The sequence below is a fragment of the Pleurodeles waltl genome, chromosome 7, assembly GCF_031143425.1.
Source record: "Pleurodeles waltl isolate 20211129_DDA chromosome 7, aPleWal1.hap1.20221129, whole genome shotgun sequence".
Taxonomy (NCBI): Eukaryota; Metazoa; Chordata; class Amphibia; order Caudata; family Salamandridae; genus Pleurodeles; species Pleurodeles waltl.
Genome location: NC_090446.1, coordinates 297119951 through 297138659, shown reverse-complemented (window position 1 = coordinate 297138659; position 18709 = coordinate 297119951). Strand labels below are relative to the sequence as shown.

At 44.8% G+C, this 18709-nt stretch overlaps 1 protein-coding gene across 1 annotated transcript in view; it reads right to left on the bottom strand.

The window, feature by feature from the left end:
* DLGAP4 (DLG associated protein 4) overlaps positions 1 to 7938 on the bottom strand; it is a 1552488-nt gene extending 1544550 nt beyond the window's left edge. Inside the window, exon 1 of the mRNA XM_069243703.1 lies at positions 7664 to 7938. The gene's annotated coding sequence lies outside the window, so the exon portion shown is untranslated. The remainder of the gene's footprint in view (positions 1 to 7663) is intronic.
* Positions 7939 to 18709: the final 10771 nt, after the last annotated feature.

Genomic DNA, 18709 nt, shown 5'->3' with positions numbered 1-18709 from the left:
CAGTATGCAGCATTAGCGAGGTAACATCAGAGGGGGCGGGCAGTATGCAGAGCAGAAGGAACAGCGAAGGTAAAGGGCAGTATGTGGCATTAGCGAGGTAACAGCAGAGGTGGCGGGCAGTATGCAGAGCAGAAGCAACAGCAAAAGTAGAGGGCAGTATGCAGCATTAGAGAGGTAAGAGCAGATATGATGGGCAGTATGCAGAGCAGAGGCAACTGCAAAGGTAGAGGGCAGTATGAGGCATTAGCAAGGTAACAGCAGAGGTGGCGGGCAGTATGCAGAGCAGAGGCAACAGCAAAGTTAGAGGGCAGTATGAGGCATTAGCAAGGTAACAGCAGAGGTGGCGGGCAGTATGACGAGCGGAGGCAAAGGCAAAGGTAGAGGGCAGTATGCAGCATTTGAGAGGTAACAGCAGAGGTGGCGGGGAGTATGCAGACCAGAGGCAACATCAAAGGTAGAGTACCAAATGCAGCATTAGCGAGGTAACAGCAGAGGTGGCAGGCAGTATGCAGAACAGAGGCAACAGTAAAGGTAGAGGACAGTATGAGGCAGTAGCGAAGTAACAGCAGAAGTAACTGGCAGTATGCAAAGCAGAGGCAACAGAAAAGGTAGAGTGCAGTGTGAGGCATTAGCGAAGTAACAGCAGACGTGGCGGGCAGTATGCAGAGCAGAGGCAACAGCAAAGGTAGAGAGCAGAATGCAGCATTAGAGAGGGAACAGCAGAGGTGGCGGGCAGTATGAGGAGCAGAGGCAACAGCAAAGGTAGAAGACAGTATGCAGCATTAGCGAGGTAACAAAAGGTAGCGTGCAGTATGCAGAGCAGTGGCTACAGCAAAGGTAGAAGGCAGTAGGCAGCATTAGAGAGGTAACAGCAGAGGTGGCGGGCAGTATGTGGAACAGAGCAACAGCAAAGGTGGAGGGCAGTATGTGGCATTAGTGAGGTAATAGCTGAGGTGGCAGGCAGTATGCGGAGTAGAGGCAACAGCAAAGGTAAATGGCTGTATGCAGCATTAGCGAGGTAACAGCAGAGGTGACGGGCAGCATGCAGAGCAGAGATAACAGCAAAGGTAAAGGGCAGTATGCAGCATACGAGATGTAACAGCAGAGGTGGTGGGCAGCATGCAGAGCAGAAGCAACAGTAAAGGTAGAGGGCAGTGTGAGGCTTTAAAGAAGCAACATCAGAGGTGGTGGGCAGTATGGAGAGCAGAGGCAACAGCAAAGGTAGAGGGCAGTATGCAGCTTTAGAGAGGTAAGAGCAGAGGTGACAGGCAGTATGAGGAGCAGAGGCAACAGCAAAGGTAGAGAGCAGTATCCAGCATTAGCGAGGTAACTAAAGGTAGCATGCAGTATGCGGAGCAGAGGCAACAGCAAATGTAGAGGGCAGTATGCAGCTTTACAAAGGTAACAGCAGAGGTGGTGGGCAGTATGCAGAGCAGAGGCAACCACAAACATAGAGGGCAGTATGCAGCATTAGCGAGGTAACAAAAGGTAGCATGCAGTATGCAGAGCTGAGGCAACAGCAAAGGTAGAGGGCAGTATGCAGCATTAGTGAGGTAACAGCAGAGGTGGCGGGCAGTATGCGGCATGTTAACATCAGAGGTAGCAGGCAGTATGTTAAGCAGAGGCAACAGCAAAGGTTGAGGGCAGTATGCAGCATTAGCGAGGTAACAAAAGGTAGCATGCAGTATGCAGAGCTGAGGCAACAGCAAAGGTAGAGGGCAGTATGCAGCATTAGTGAGGTAACAGCAGAGGTGGCGGGCAGTATGCGGAGCAGAGGCAACAGCAAAGGTAGAGTGCAGTATGGAGCATTAGCAAGGTAACAGCAGAGGTAGTGGGCAGTATGCAGAGCAGAGGCAACTGCAAAGGTACAGGGCAGTATGCAGAATTAGAGAGGTAACAGCAGAGGTGGGGGGCAGTATGCAGAGCAGAGGCAATAGCAAAGATAGAGGACAGTATGAGGCATTAGTGCGGTAACACCACAGGTAGCAGGCAGTATGCAAAGCAGAGGCAACAGCAAAGGTTGAGGACAGTATGTAGCATTAGCGAGGTAACAAAAGGTAGCATGCAGTATGCAGAGCTGAGGCAACAGCAAAGATAGTGGACAGTATGAGACATTAGCATGGTAACATCAGAGGTAGCGGGCAGTATTCAAAGCAGAGACAACAGCAAAGGTTGAGGGCAGTATGCAGCATTAGCGAGGTAACAAAAGGTAGCATGCAGTATGCGGAGCTGAGGCAACAGCAAAGGTAGAGGGCAGTATGCAGCATTAGCGAGGTAACAGCAGAGGTGGCGGGCATTATGCGGAGCAGAGGCAACAGCAAAGGTAGAGTGCAGTATGCAGCATTAGCAAGGTAACAGCAGAGTTGGCGGGCAGTGTGCGGAGCAGAGGCAACAGCAAAGGTAGAGGGCAGTATGGGGCATTAGCGAAATAACAGCAGAGGTGGTGGGTAGTATGCAGAACAGAGGCAACAGCAAAGGTAGAGGGCAGTATGCAGCATTAGCGGGTAGTATGCGGAGCAGAAGCCACAGCAAAGGTAGAGGGCACTATGCGGCATTAGCGAGGTAACAGCAGAGGGTTCGGGCAATATGGGGAGCAGACGCAACAGTAAAGGTAGAGGGCAGTATGAGCCATTAGCGAAGCAACAGCAGAGATGGCGGGCAATATGCGGAGAAGAGGCAACAGCAAAGGTAGAGGGCAGTATGCAGCATTAGAGAGGTAACAGCAAAGGTGTCGGGCAGTATGCAGAGCAGAGGCAACAGTACAGGTAAGCGGCAGAATGCAGCATTAGCGAGGTAACAGCAGAAGTTGCGGGCAGTATGTAGAGCAGAGGCAACAGTAAAGGTAGATGGCAGTATGCAGCATTAGTGAGGTAACAGCAAAGGTGGTGGGCAGCATGAAGAGCCGTGGTGGGATAATAGTAAATGTGGCTGGCAGTATGCAGAGCATTAGTGAGGTAACAACAAAGTTGGATGGCAGTATGAAGAGCAGATTCTATAGCAAATGTTGAGGGTAGTAAGAAGAGCATTAGTGAGGGGAGCAAAGGTGATGGGCAGTATGCAGAGCATTAGTGAGGTACCAGCAAAGGTGGTGGGCAGTATGGTATACAGGGAGGGAGGGAACAGCAAAGGTGGAAGGCAGTATGGAGAGCATTTGTAAGGTAACAGTAAAGGTGGCGGGCAGTATACTGAACACTGGTGAGGTAACAGTAATTAGGTGGGCAGTATGCAGAGTATTAGTGAGGTAACAGCAAAGGTGACTTGCAGTATGAAGAGCAATGGAGACAGGAAATGTGGAGGGCACTAAGCAGAGCATTACTGGGGTGAGTAAAGGTAATGGGCAGTATGCAGAGCATTAGTGAGGTAACAACAAAAGTGGCGGGCAGTATGCAGAGCACTGTTGGGGTAATAGTAAAAGTATGCAGAGCATTAGTGAGGTAACAGAAAAGGTTGATGGCACTATGCAGGCAATTAGTGACATAACACAAAGGTGGCAGCCAGTATGGGGATCATTGGAGCATTGGTGGAGTATTAGCAAACATGACGGGCAGTATGCGGAGGAGTGGTGAAGCAACAACAACAATGCTCGGCACGATGCAGAGCATTGATGGAGGAACAGCAAAGGTGGTGGCAGTATGCAAAGCATTAGTGGGGTAGCAGCAAAGGTGGTAGGGAGAATGCAGAGTATTACCGGTGTAACAGCAAAGTTAATGGGCAGGTCGCAGAGCATTATTGGGTTAGCAGCAAAGGTGGTGGGCAGTATGCAGATCTTCGGCTTGAGTAACAGCAAATCTGATTGTCAGTGTGGAGGGCATTGGTGGGTAACAGAAAAGGTGATGGGCAGTATGGGGAGCATTAGTGAGGTAAAATGGGCAATGGGCAGTATGCAAAGCATTAGAGAGGTAACAGTGAGTATGGCAGGGAGTATGCAGAGAATTAGTGATGTATCCGAAAAGATGGTGGGCAGTATGCAGAGCATTAGTGAGGTAACAGCACAAATGTCGAAAGTATACAAAGCATTAGTGAGGTAACAATGAAGGTGGCAGGCAGTATGCAGGGTATTAGTGAGTTATCAGCAAATGTGAATGGCAATATACAAAGCATTCATGAGGTAACAGTGAAGGTGGCAGGCAGCATGCAAAGTGTTAGCGGGATAACATGAAAGGTTGAGGGCCGTTTGCAGGGCATTCATAAGGTAACAGCAAAGGTGGCAAGCGGTATACAAAGCATTACTGAGGTAACAACGAAGGTGGCGGCCAGTATACAGAGTACTAGTGAGGTAAAAACAAAGGTAGATAGCGGTAGGAAGAGTATTAGTGAGGTAACATCGAAGGTAGCAGACAGTTTGCAGAGTATTTGTGAGCTAACGGCGAACGTGTCAGGCAGTAAGCAGAGTATTAGTGAGGTAACAGCAAACATGACAGGCAGTATGCAGGGCATTAGTGATGTAAGAGCAAAGATCGATGGCAGTATGCAGAGCACTGGTAAGGTGACAACAACAGTGGCGGGGACTATGCAGAGCATTGGTTGGGTAAAAGCAGTGGTGACAGGGCATTACACACAGTACCTGTGGGATGACAGGAATTGTGGTGGGACAAAAACAGCATAGATGGGGTAACAGAAAGTGCGGTGGGGCAGTATTCAGTTGACTGGTGGAGTAACACTGATGGGTGGGCAATACAAATCATTGGTGTGGTATTCGGAAAAGTGGTTGGAAAGCATACCATAGTTGATGTAACAGGAAGAGTGGCGGTGTAGTATGCACAGTATTAGTGAGGTAACAGCAATGATGGTGGTGTAGTATACACAGTATTGACATCATTGAACTAACAAGATCTAACTGCATTTCTGGAGTAACAGCAATGGTGGTGGAGAATATTCAAAAGTTGGTGGGGTAAGAGTAATGGCGATGGGGCAGTATAAATAAATAGCATTGGTGAGATAACCACAAAAGTGGTGGTGGGGGACATACACATATTGTAAGGGGTAACCAATAGTATTTAGCTAGCATGCAGAGCGTTTGAGAAAGAGGCCCACCAGCTGTCGAATATATACAGAATTACTCGTGAGAACTACACAAATAATTTGTAGTGTGGGAGGATGGAATGAGGCAGTGAGAATTACCTGTACCCAAGTGATAGCACTTTTTACCCTTTCAAGGATGACAATGGCATGCAGACAGAGGGAGCTGGGAGGTGGAATCCAGAAAAGGCGTGGTCAGAGACGTGAGTGTACTCGCGCAGCATCCAGCGTAAGAGCGGAACATGACATGTCTTGGTCAACGCCATTTATCAATAAGCCTGAATCTACAATTTCCCACAATAAATAGACCATAAGTGCTGGCTGTCTCTCTGACAAACCATCGGAAGGCCATGTGACAAAAATTGGCATGAACCAGTGACGAAATATATCAGCACCATCATAACAAGAGATGACAGTCCATTTTCAGACCATGCCATTGCTTTGTAATAAAACACGACATCGGTCTGTGACAAATTATGACATTGGTGGTGTGACAAATCATGACAGGACACAGGGCTCGTGAAAGGCACGGCAAAGCCTTAAGATACAACATCAAAAGTCCCTGAGCAAAACGTAACAGGGTCATGTGACAAAACTGTCAGGGCCACGTGACAATATTTTATATGACCTTAAGAAAAAAACAAAATATTTCCCTGTCGCAAATATGACAGAAAACAGGCCCCGTGACACAAAACTGATAGGAGAAAGGGTACATGACAAAACATGACTCGGCCCTTTAACAAAACATGACAGGGCCTGTAACAAAACACGACAGGCACACTGCAAAAGATGACAGGACCCAGCATGGTTCGGTAGTAAATTATGACTGGTTCCCGTGACAAAAATATGACAGTCTCAGGTGACAAAATGTGACAGAGTCTTGTCACAAATGATGACATGACACAGCGACAAATCACGAGAAGGGGCTGTGACAATGCAAGATAGAGCTCTGTGCTAAAAGCGTGAAAGGCACACTGAGAAAACATGACGCTTCAGGTCATAAATCGACAAGGTCTGATGGCAAAATCCAGTTTAGTGACACAACAGGGCGACCTCGGTGATTCTTGGACATTTTTCGAGGGTACTGGCAGCCTTTTCCCGTTCTTTCCATAACTGAGTTTTTCATTGGCGGAGGTGACATCATGCAGAAACGTATTATAGATTGGTAAAAAACAGAGCTACGTCATAGACTTGCAGCGGGTGTTTCTTAAACCGGGCTGTGAGGAATCGTCCACGGACAGTGCTCTTCTGTCTGCTGGGATAGCGCAAGGGACCCCTCGGTAACCATGGTGGTCAGTGCATGCGTGCACAGGCAGAGCGCTGGGACGTTATTCATCAAAACACAGGCCAGGGTTCTGTAACTGCATACAAGCCGAGGGCTGTTAGTGTACACAGAGGTCACGAGCCGTAGAGCACACCCAGGTTGGGGAACTGCTAGTAGGAGAACCCGACTTGAAAGCTGTTAGTGTACACTGGGGCTGTGTTCATTCACCTACAAGACAGAGGCCCCGTGTACACTCTATGAATAATGTTGGGGCACTGTGAATGCATAGGAAGTACGTACACATGCACACTGTGGGTGGGGAATTATTATAGGCATGATAATGGCACTGTGATCGTGGCAGAGGTGGTTGGGACGTTGTGTACACAATGGCACGGCACACACACACGATGAGGCATCGAGTCCATGCTGAACGTCCATACGGGATGTGGGCAACTCACAGAAACTGGACAGAGGCACTGTTTACACAAGGGATGGGAATCATTGTGCACATATAGGTCGGAGGCCAGAGTGTACATACAGAATGGGACACCTTTCACATGCAGGATGTATGCATTGTGTATACACTGGATGGGGGCGATATGCGTATATGATATAGTCACTATGCTTATACTACATATTTCTCAGCACACGTCCAGGTTGGGGCATTGAGTATATAAATGTGGTGGGCTTATTAAACACCCTAAAGAGGGCCTGGTGTACAAGCAAAACGTACACACTGAGTGACAACAATGTGGGCGCGCAGTGTTCACAAATATGACGGGGCACCGAGTACACGCAGAATGGGACAATATGTGCATCCAGGAAGGAGTAGGCAGAGGATGGAGGCCACGGGTTACAGAGGCGCTAGAAGCACCGTGTACATAATATATAGGGGCAACGTGTATGCACAGGATGGAGGCCAAAAGCTACAGAGACACTGGAATCATTGTATGCCCCAAGATTTGGGGGAATATGTACACACAGGGTGGAGGCCACGGTTTACAGAGACATTGGACGGAAGCATTGTATACACAAGGTATGGGAGCAACGTGTACACATAGGTTGGAGGCCACGGTTTACACAGACACATAACCTACTGGATATAGAAGGTATGGGGGCAACGTGCACATTTATGATGGAAGCCACGGGATACAGTAACACTGGAAGAATCGTACACACAAGGTATAGGGGCAACGTGTACCCACCGAATGGAGGCTACGGGATACCCCTAGACTAGAAGCACTGTGTATCCAGAACAGACTGCGAAAAAATAGAACACAGGTGGCACTATATAGGTATCTGATGGGACATTATATGCGGCAGAATTGGCGGCCCTCTTATTGCACAGGCGGGCAAAATACACAGCAGGTCCAGGCTCACCTGAAAGCGGGCAGGTTCTGTCCCCCAGGCTGGCATGAAGGACCCCCGACTGGAGAGTGGCGGTGTCTCGCTGCTCCAGTTCGTGATCTGGGCTTGCTGCCGGCTGTGCCCTCCCGGTATCCACGGTTCTTTCCTTTGCCAACGCCAGGCTGCGATGCCCAGCTCGGGCTCCCCCACTCCCTGCTCCCCCTCTCACTGGCCCTGATCCCCCGCTCCCCGGTGCGTCGGGCTCCGGTGCAGCGCTCCTCTCCTCCTCTGTGTACCGCAGATGGAGCGGGGGCGGGCCGGGCGGAGGAGGCGGAGCCAGAGGCCGCTACCAATACCAGGAGCGGAGTTTCAGCACCGAGGACAGCTCCGGAGGACCGGGCGCTGACAGACTTAAAGGGGAGCCTTGAGGACAGGCCAGGAAAGCACGGGGCGAGGGAACCCAAGGAGCCCGGAACAGGATCCGTCTCTAGGGGTGGCTGGTGGGGTCCATGTGAGCATCAAGCAAGCAGACATTCTTGGAAAGCTAGGTCTGTGAGCTTCAATACAGGGCACCATAGGAGGTGGGGGCTCAAGTTGAGGGGACAAGGCAACACACAGGAGGAAGGAAGGGTGTACGGAGAAGGTTTGGAAACATCTCGGTTGTAGAGTGGAATGTTATCCACACAGGTGCTCCTCGAGACATGACACTGCTGCTCCAGATGTGGCGTAATGCCTTCATCGTGTACAGCCGCTTCCTTATCATGTATTGTCCTTCTGTTCATTCACCTGTCTCACAATTCTCCGATCAATATATCCATTAACTCTCCCCTTATCAATATATCCTACCAACTACCGACAATCAGTACACCATCTCACTACGTCTAATTAATCTATTTACTTACGTGTTGCCCATTTAATAAATGCCCTCACCATCACACAATCAATGCACTCACGTCACTGCCCTCTGTTCAGTGGGTATCAGCTCTGAAATGCCTAGACAAGGATCTTGCGCTGATAGGTCCTTTGCCCCTCTAGGTACTAATACTTCCATAGTTCACCTCAGAGATGTTTTAAGGAAGGGCATCAACGTTTTTAATTCCCTCCCTTGGAAAGTCAATTATCTCTATATTTGACCTCTGTCCATTCAATTTCGCTCACTCTGCCTTCATCTATTTCAGTCTCTCTGCTCTGTGTCATCTTAAAGATTTTTTGGGTCCTGAACAAAACACATTTCAACTGTTGTTTGTGATCCTGTTAAAGTTTTCTATGGGATTGTTTGGTATTAAGAGGTTTGAATTAGCAGGACATGGGTAATAACATTCAAACATGTTCCCTACATGGGCCCCCAAAATATGTTCTTGCCGAGGGCCCAATAAGTCCTCAAGAGGACACTGGTTCACCTGCTGGGATAACTCTGTTCTATGCCTTCTGAGTTCAATGCTCTCTCTGAATCACAACACTTTTTATGATACCCTCCTGAATCCCAACTTTTCTCAATTTTTCGGTACGTTTAATGTTACTAATCAAACGTTTTTTCTTCATCAACCTTAGATTTCTCTGAGGTTTGGCAAGTGTAGTTACGGTTGTGGAACGCTCTCAGAGTCCACTCACTACTGATAATTAAATTTGTTAAAAAAAACTGATGATGTACAGCCTAGTTTTAGTGACAAAGTCAACTACCAAAATGAAAGGCTTCAAGAAACAGGCTTTTAAATGAGAAGTGATCAACCAATACTTTGGAGGTTGTTTAGCATCATGCAGGGTTGGCAGCCTTAAGCCTCAGGTGATCATCACCTCTTCTTGCCAGCCACAGCCAGCTCATTATAGCTAAAGTTTTAATGAGGCTCTGTATTTTTTCATTGACATGTGGACCACCTCCATGATAGGAGCAACACTATGAAAAACTAAGGGCCAGATTTATAAAAAAGTGGTGCAGTGCAGCACAGCAATTTACTGTGTCACTTGGAAAGGGCCGAAATGTGCCATATTTAAGGAATACGGTGCATTCCTGTCCTTTCCTACTTCCTTGGCACACAATAGGCTGTACAGCGCCAATATAGGCACGCGTGCAACATGGTACAAGGATGTCTGCGTTGCATGCACAATTGTTTTTGTGCAGGAAGGGGCACTTTTATGCACAAAAATAATCCTGGGCGGCTTTATCCTTACTCTATGTGTGCTGCAGAATTCAGCACACATAAGAAGAGGAAAAAATGAGAAGAATTAAAATATTTCTCCTTGTTGTGCCTCAGCTTAAAAGGCGTAGCGTAGGATTTGGCACATCCTCAGGGTTACTAGGGCTGGTAAATCTCAGGATGCATAAAAAACCATGGGACTTGCATGGGGACACCCACCATAATGCTCATGGAACACCTCCCTTGCACAGAGTAAGGCAACACAGCAATTTGTGCTGCCTTGCCTTACTCCGTATCAATGAGGCAATTCAAAACCAAGTTAAATGGCTTTGCGTGGCCTCATAGATACAGTTGCAAGGACTGCACCACCATTGTGTCACAAAAAGTGATGTGACAGTGGCTCAAGGTGCTCATAAATGTGCCCCTAAGTGTGACACCTTGTGGGTTATTGCATGATGGAGTAGTCAGCACTTTTTATATTTTCCAAAAAGAGGAATGAAAAACAGAGTTCTGTCTTCAACAAATGCAAAATTGCAATTTCTGTCATGCTTGGAGTTTTCTGCCAGTGTATATGGGGCATTATTGTACTTTTGCTGTTATGCACGCACTGTTCCTGGCTATCAAAAAAGGCAGCAACATGATGTTGAAAATACTGTCATAAACAGGATGGGTATTCCGGTGCCATTTCCACTGGCTGCTGGACGAAAACTCAACATCCTAAACTTCTAAATAAGGCAAATGATGCAAACATCCATCACTTTTTGATAACTATCCGATTTCAGCCACCTCTAGAATAGGTCCTCTGGCTATTATGTATTAACTGGACTGTAATTCTATCTTAAAACCTGATTTAGAGTTTGATAGAAAGATATGTGACAGAGAAACCTTTCAACAAGTCTCTCGGTCTGCTTGCTCTTTTGTAAGCCTATGGGACGGTGAGCCTTACTTCGACGGTGCACTCTTTGGCTCTGTTGAAGGAAAGCTTACACTGACCGTCTGACATAGACCTGGCCATTGGAATAAGGACATCACACCTCCAGGCAGAAGACCTGATGAAAAACCTAGCAGTGACAAACCAACAAGTTAAAATAATGATCTTGAGTGGATCATTCGTTTTTCAAAAACAAGCTGCCATATTGGGGGTTTGTCTTTTATAAACAAAATTTGGTGGATGGTCACCAAAACTGATGGTAACTGCCATCAAACGTTTGTTACCTTCAGAAGGAACGCAATGCCTGGGTTTCCTCCTAAGGGTCAGATATCACTTCTGGGCCGTTGTTGAGATCTAAATATTTTGATCCACTATCCAGTAGGACTGGCAGGTGTAATGTTCTCCACCGCCCTGATGGACAGAGGTAGAACCACCAAAGCCCTGGATAAACAGAAGTGCACCCGTCAGTATCATACAAATCATCTACAAATCATGTGCACAGGACAAAGACCTGTGTTGACTCTACAATCCCTCAATCGTGTTTATGTCACTGAGCGATATTAATATTTTATACACTTCCACCTGTCATTTTCGTGAGTATGAATCACCTGTAGATCATTCAAAGGTGATAAATCTCAGGTTGATTGATTTCACGGTTCTTTTTAAAAAAAATTCCATCAAAATGTATTTTCTTAGAAAATCCGAGATACACCTTAGTTTTTCTTTTTATATTTCATATGTAGAATTAGTCCATCTGTGCTCCCTTGGCTGTATTTTGTTCGTCAGTCGTAAAAAACTGAAGCCAGGGGCCCAAAGTTTTTCCTTAGGAGCACACCACCAACACGTCCAAATGCTGGGGTTTCAGAATATGAAAAAAAGCTTTGTTGTTTTTCTTCCCCTTTTGTCTATCGCCAGGTTTCTTTATCTCACTGTAGCAGGCTCTTTATTCATCTCTTCTTTCTCCCATTGTCATTCATTGCCTATTTTTCTTTTAGTCCTTCTTCTGTTTCCTGCCCCTGTCCCTTTTGCTCTGGCTCGAAGACTTAATGATTAAAAATACGCCCTGGTCCGCAAAAACTGAGAGTCAACACCCATCACTTGGAACCATCTGCGCAAATTAAGTACTTCCTCAACCCCTTCCTTTTTTCTAACCTTCAAGGGAAAGCCTGGTACCTCCTTGGATGTAATACAAGTTTCTCCTTTCCCTTACCTCACTCATACCCTTATCAACACTCTAGCATCTCTACCTTAGTTTACCTAATCACATTCTCTCTGGATTTTTTACGCTCACAATGAGACAAGGCAGAGGTGATGCAAGCATTGAAACTGCTGCTGGCCTAAGCACGAGTGAGTATCTCTAGCTACAGCAGGACAGGGGAAATGGGACTGTTTGTAGCAGTTCGATGACTTAGTGGCAATGTACAAGTGGATACAGTGGAGAGATTAAAGCAGCACACTTGTTTTTTTTTCTCTGGAGAAGAGCATACACAACATCAAAGTAGCTTTGCTAAAGAGGGAGGGAGTGGAGGAATTTGCTAATTTTCTCATAACATTTTACAGCTATCTTGGCAAAGACAGCGAGTACAACAAAAACCCATTGTATATTTTGTTTCTACGAAATATGTATTTTTATTTTAAATTAATACAGACTGGTGCTGGGTAGCAACCTAAGGGCCCGTAATCACTATCCATGGTTTGTAGTTCACGATAAGAGGTACTATAAATAACATGTCCAAATATATTTATTTTTCACTCATTAGAGGATCAAAGTCTGCGGCTGTGCTGCATGGAGTCAGACCTATGAACTGCAAGGTACATATAGACCACAAAAGGATAAAGCATAAAGCTATATTACTCGACTGCAGCTCGTGACCTGCAGATTACAGGTACATCAAAACAGTAGCCATTCCTCAGTTTACACAGGAATTGGAAAATGCCACTTGTGGGGTAAGCAGAACTTGCAGGAGCCACATGCCACTTGTGGGGTAAGCAGACCTTGCAGTAGACATATTACCAAAATGAGCTATTTCATCTTGATGGGAACATATGGCCTGCTATATACACCACTTCTCCACACTGAGAAGGCTAACAATCTGAGCTACCCCACTAGCACTGGGACCACCACTTACCTGTTTCAGATGGGTTTTTTTAGGAGGTTACTTTAGCCCCCACCTACATGAACAAAACTGGAAATGCAACATGTAGTTTGCAACCACTGACATTATCTTCCCATACTGTTTTACCAGAACGGAAACCTGTAATCTACATTAAACACACACACATGTGCAATCTCTACAGCAGATACATTAACTTCCCGGGCTGTCCTGCTGGCTTTGCAACCTCTGACATGAGATTTTACTTATCAGATGCAGGTTGAGCCAATGTCAACAACATGTGTTTAACTCAATAATTTAGTGGCAGTTTATATTTTGCTTCCTGTATTGGGATATCAATGCACAATGCATGGCAGCATATCGCACCAGTGATCCTGTGGTCAACGATCCTGTGATTGTCTCAAGTGCAAGGATACTGCTGCACAATGCCTTGAGAGTGATCTAAATGTTTTGTTATGTACATCCCATTATTGTTGAACCGGACCCAGTGGATCCCCTTAGCACTAAAAGGAACTGCACCTTTTTCTGAGAAAAGGACAACTGGCAGGTATCACCTTCCTCTAGTGAGATATGGTCTGCTGGATGAGGAGTGTTAATTGTCCAAAAACCCTTCGGACAAACTCTTATCCCCAGGGGATGATGCACAAGTAACCAGAATCAATACAAAAATACAATCATTGGTTTGTCACCTTTATATGGCTGTTTAGTGTTCAGTATTTTTCTACATAACAAGTTTATCATTATGATTATTATAAACAATTCAGAAGATAATATGAAACTGAAGAAAAAGGTCAGGAAAGCCCCAGTCATATTTGAGCTCACATCGCTAAATAATTAGGGGCATACTTACAAGAAAGAGGTGCATCGGTCCTGATGAGCCACTTTTCTTGCATCACCCCTACCCCACCTAACAACACCATGGTTGCACCCTATTTACAATACGGTGCACCATGGCGGTCGTTAGGACAATAGCGTCACACTTTTTGATGCTATTGTGGCGCTTTGCTTCACTAGCGTCCACAATTTTAGCGCAAGCGCAGCAAAGCACAGGCAGGCCCACTGTTTAAAATGGTGTGTCATTTTAACGCCTGCTCTGAGCAGCCATTCAAAATAACTGAAAAAAGGGCGCAATTAAATGTTGTAAATTTCACTGCACCATTTTTTTCTGGCTTCCCTGTGGTGGAAGGCCACCCTTGCATACATTATGCCTGACACAGGAATAATGTGGCGCAAGGGGTTACAAAGTGGGGCAATGCAAACATTGCGCCACTTTGTAAATATGGCACGGGGGAAAGCCATCTTAGCTCCGCCCTAGCGTAAAAAAAGTGGAGCTAGGGGCTTGTAAATATTCCCTTTAGTCTATTACCTACCCAGTGTGCCTATGATGCTTTCAGCCATTAAATTTATAACTACACCAAGCTTTGTCATGCCAATCCATGAAGTTCTTCCCTACCTTATTCTGTCATCCACTCAGCAGTTCGAATTCAGTCATTCAACATCTCCCCACACCAACTGCTTACTCGGTCTAACCCCACATTCTATACCTTTATTACTAAACCTTTCTTTTGGGGCAAGGAGGCGTTACAGGTGCTCAGCTCCTGCTTTGTTACAGCTATGTGCCAGCAGTGTCCTTTTGCAGAAAGGAAACTAATGCCACTTTCCCCTCTACCTTCCAAGACAGACCTCGACAAGGTAACCTTCCCCTGCAGCCACAATTACAATCTGTGCATTAGAGAAGTGGACATTTTCCCTTCTTTGTTTTGGACAGTGATGGAAACTGTGTTTTCTCTAAACTAAAAATATAGCGATTGAGCATGTTTGTTAGCTTTACCATTAGAACTGTTTGTTTGTCTAGTTCCTATTCCTATACACTCGTTCTATAATGTTAAATGCAGGCATGTTTACAAGAATCTGTCCTGTATTGTATTTGACATGCATCATCGAAATATAAAAGCCCTGGCACGTGTGACACTCTGAGTATCGGAATTACAGTGCAGTGTGCCAGCAAAGCCCTTGTGAATATCTCGGCACTTGGAAATCAATTGATGTGCTGGTCAGAAAGAGGAGCTCTGTGAGAGTCTTCTAAATGTCTCATTTGTGGATCACCAAAGCAAGAAGTGAGACCCTTGAGATGTCAGCAAACGAGGCAGGCCAAAACAGAGAGGCCTTGTGTTTTCTGTTAATATCTCAGTTGTGGGATAGCTGTGTAGTTGCAGGCCAGGATATGCACGTGGTTTCAAAGCCAAGCAAATAATTTAACAATGGGGCATCGGTGACTAGTGCAAGCCAAGCTGAATGGGCATTATGAGAGCGCAGTGGGTGGCTCAGTTGTGGTACAGTGCTGCATGGTGAGTGCCAATACAGAGACACATTGTGAGACCTCAGTCAATTTTCAATAATTGGGTAATAATGTGTGCCCTAGACCGGAATAGTGGTGCACCAAGAGAAACCTATGAATGTTTCTATACAGACTTATCATGGTCAGTATAGATGAGCATGACGAGAGACCAGTGAATGTCCCATTAGTCAAATATAAGTGGCTGGTAGAAGTCAAAACAAAGGGGCATTGTGAGAGTTCTGTGCATGCCTCAGCGGTGCATAGTGGTCATGGTGCATGTCAATCTACTGTAGAGGTGCATTGTGAGAGCCCTGTAAATACCTCACTAATCAGAAATCAGCGCGTGATGAAGAACAGAATGCCACAGTAACTCAATATCAGTGGATACTGCAGGTCATTGTTGTGCTGGTTTGTTAGACACAATGGATGATTGGGCTATTTGCACTGTTAGTGATGTAATTCGTGATTGAATGCGATAAACCAAGCCACAGGTGGCTGTAGTGATGAAAAAGTAATATTTGCAAACACATAGATCTGTCACGTGTTTCTCTCTAGCTAATAGCGTTTTGATGGGTTTGGTCATTACAATATGGAGTCTAAGATGTCAGCATTCATTGTCGTTGGTAAAATATGCGAGAGGGTCACACGATAAGTATCTGGTGCAAAAATAAGTGAACAAGTACAATCTTTTTCAAATAGAACTGCCCATTGCTGTTCATTCAGTTTGGTAAAAATCGTTTCTAATAATAAACAGAAATCTGTAGTGCTAATGTTGCGAGGGATTTTAGTACCTAAGGCTGTTGTGGACGTGAGTCTAAGCACTCTGTGATAACACACACTGCCTTATCTGAAGAGACCTTATTGAAAATTGTCTCCTTGCTCATAAGGATGGGATCTCATTTATTTCAGCATATTCTTCTTATTCCACCAATGAAATCACATGCAGACAGTCAGACCCATAAGGCTTAATTTTAGGCATCAATGATAAAAATAAATAAAAAAACATATTTATATAAAAGTGCTAGGACAGAGCCGACACCAGAGACAGCTAAACATTTTGGATGGTTTTCTGTATGCATTTTGGAAGAATATAAAGAACTATAGGACACAGATCAGCGTTGTTGAAAAACTCAAACTCTTTGGGCCTGATTGACTAACAGGCCTATCTTTTTACGTTCTGAGTTTCCGCACTCGTAAGCCTACTATTAAATAGCAGTTTTGTGAATACTGAAAAAGAGTAAGGTCACACATTTTTGTAAGTTTACCTTTGTGAATCAGGACCCTGGTTACTAATGATGACGCAGAAAAGAAGGTTTGACATATATTCATGTACACCGTGTAACCGACATATATATTGAAGTGTGATTTTAAATTAACAAAATAATGTACGAGGGAAATTGTGCCCTCGGGGTAGTTCGCCATCATTATAAACGAGCTTTATTAATCATGAAGTATTAAAATTGTACTAATCTGTCATAATCGCAAATGTATGCCATGATTTCTTGTTTGAAAACTGTTTTTCTTAGCTTAAATTTAGTACAGGCTTGGGCCTAGTTGCCTGGCTTCAAATTCTAACTGCGTGATTCTTTTTTCCTTGAATTAATGAAATATATTCTTGCTTGAAGTTGTATTTTTCCAGTAGAAACTGGCTGGTACACTTATCTCCAAGGTTTCGTGCTAGGCCGGTTACATCCCCTTTGATACAAGGTCAGTCTCTGCAGGTGCGGACAATGAAGGTACAGATAGTAAAATAATTGGCAAACCATGATACAATTTGTGTTCCAAGGCGCCAAGGACAGTGTATGCATAAATGGGCGCTAGTAAAAGACAATTTTTGATTGGACAATTTGAAGCCAACCTATGAACCCTCCAATGGAAGACCCTACAGAATTTGGAATGTTTCTTACTTAAACCCACCGGACAAAGAGAAGTCAGCCATTTTCCTCGATGCCAGTTTGAAGCCTGATGCCAGACTCCATTTTGGATGATACCCTGATGCCCTTTTCTCTATCTGAGAGAAAGAGACTTTGACAATTCTCACCCTAGAGACTTTAACTTTGATTTGCCCCCGTCTTGCCCATGCAGTAACTTTGCCCTATTTTCCTTGCCGTTGCAAGGAAGCTTGCCCTTAACTTTGCCCCTTTGAAATTTGCCCCATGCTGATCAACCGGTACCTGAAGGACGAAGACTTTTCTTGAATGCTGATTGTATTTGGTAAATATGAAAGGATAAATGTATTATGCATTGTGTTTTTCCTTTTAGGTACCCACTGCTATTTTGATAGGATCCTAGCTAGAACTTTTCCAAATTTGTGTTGACTAAATTCGTTTTGCATGAAGTCCCACATGCCAATGCTAATTAGAGGTTAGTTGAGGTATTCATTCAATGTATCATGAAGAATTGAAATCTTGTTATGCTGACCGAATGTATGCAATTAGTCAAATACAGTTAGTCACATTGGTGATTTGCATTGCTATAACAGAGTGTATCATTATTCAGATTTTGCGTAGATTGCGTTTCTTCCGCCGTTATGGACAGCTAGTAATGTTCATATACATATATCAATTGGTTTTGAGACATATATACATCGTGCTAGCTTTGTTAATATAGGGAAATAAATTCACTAACTTTTAATAAACTGGTGTGGTTATTCATGACTGAAAGGTCATGGTGCGCCGAAATACCAACTGTTATTGATTTCTGATGTGTTGCATTGATCTATTAATTGAGTACTGACTACCGATTGCAACAGTTATTGATTATTGATCTGAGTGACTTGACTATTGAGGATGAGGAGAGCCCGACTCGGTTAAAAGATTCACCGACCTCCAACGTGTCCAGGTACAGGTAATTTATCAGGGCTGGACGCGTTATCACTAATCCATTCATTTTCCTTAGTTTCATCAGTATATTTTAGGATTTTGGACTTTCGTTCCGTGATCAGATCTTTTGTCAATTTTCTGTAGCACAATTGGCTGTCTGGTTGTCTCATGAATTCTGTTATGTTACTATCACTAGTATGGCATCACAGTGCTTTGTTATTATGGGTTCCTTTTGTTATATTATTCTGGAGCTCCAACCCATTTGTTATGTATAGTTGTTTGGTTGTGTACAGTTAGTAGAGATTTGTTAAGTATCTTGTTAGTAATAATTTGGGTTGGTTTATGGCAAAGTAAAAAGAATATGGCCCTGCTGAAGATTTTTGTAGTGCAGGTGTGTATAGGTTTGTGTCTCAAAGGACATTCTTATCTTTCATTGAGCTGTGTCAGTGTTCACTGCAGAGCCAATGTAGATTGTTAGAATGTGATGGTTAAGCTAATTTTATCTGATTGGTCCGAAGATTTGTGTCGCGTTGTACGAGGAAGTGCTGCAGATGTAGCAGTATTTTGTCAACTATATGGCTTTGTTGTTGTAATGTGGGCATGAGGGTGTCAGGGGTCTGCCTGGTGTGCTCTGTTTGAGAAAGGCATAACTATGATTGGTAGGGCTGATTGGTAAAGCACAGTGTAGTGAGTATTGTTGTCTGTGAGTGGTGAGTGCTTTTGGGTGCCGCAATAGGTT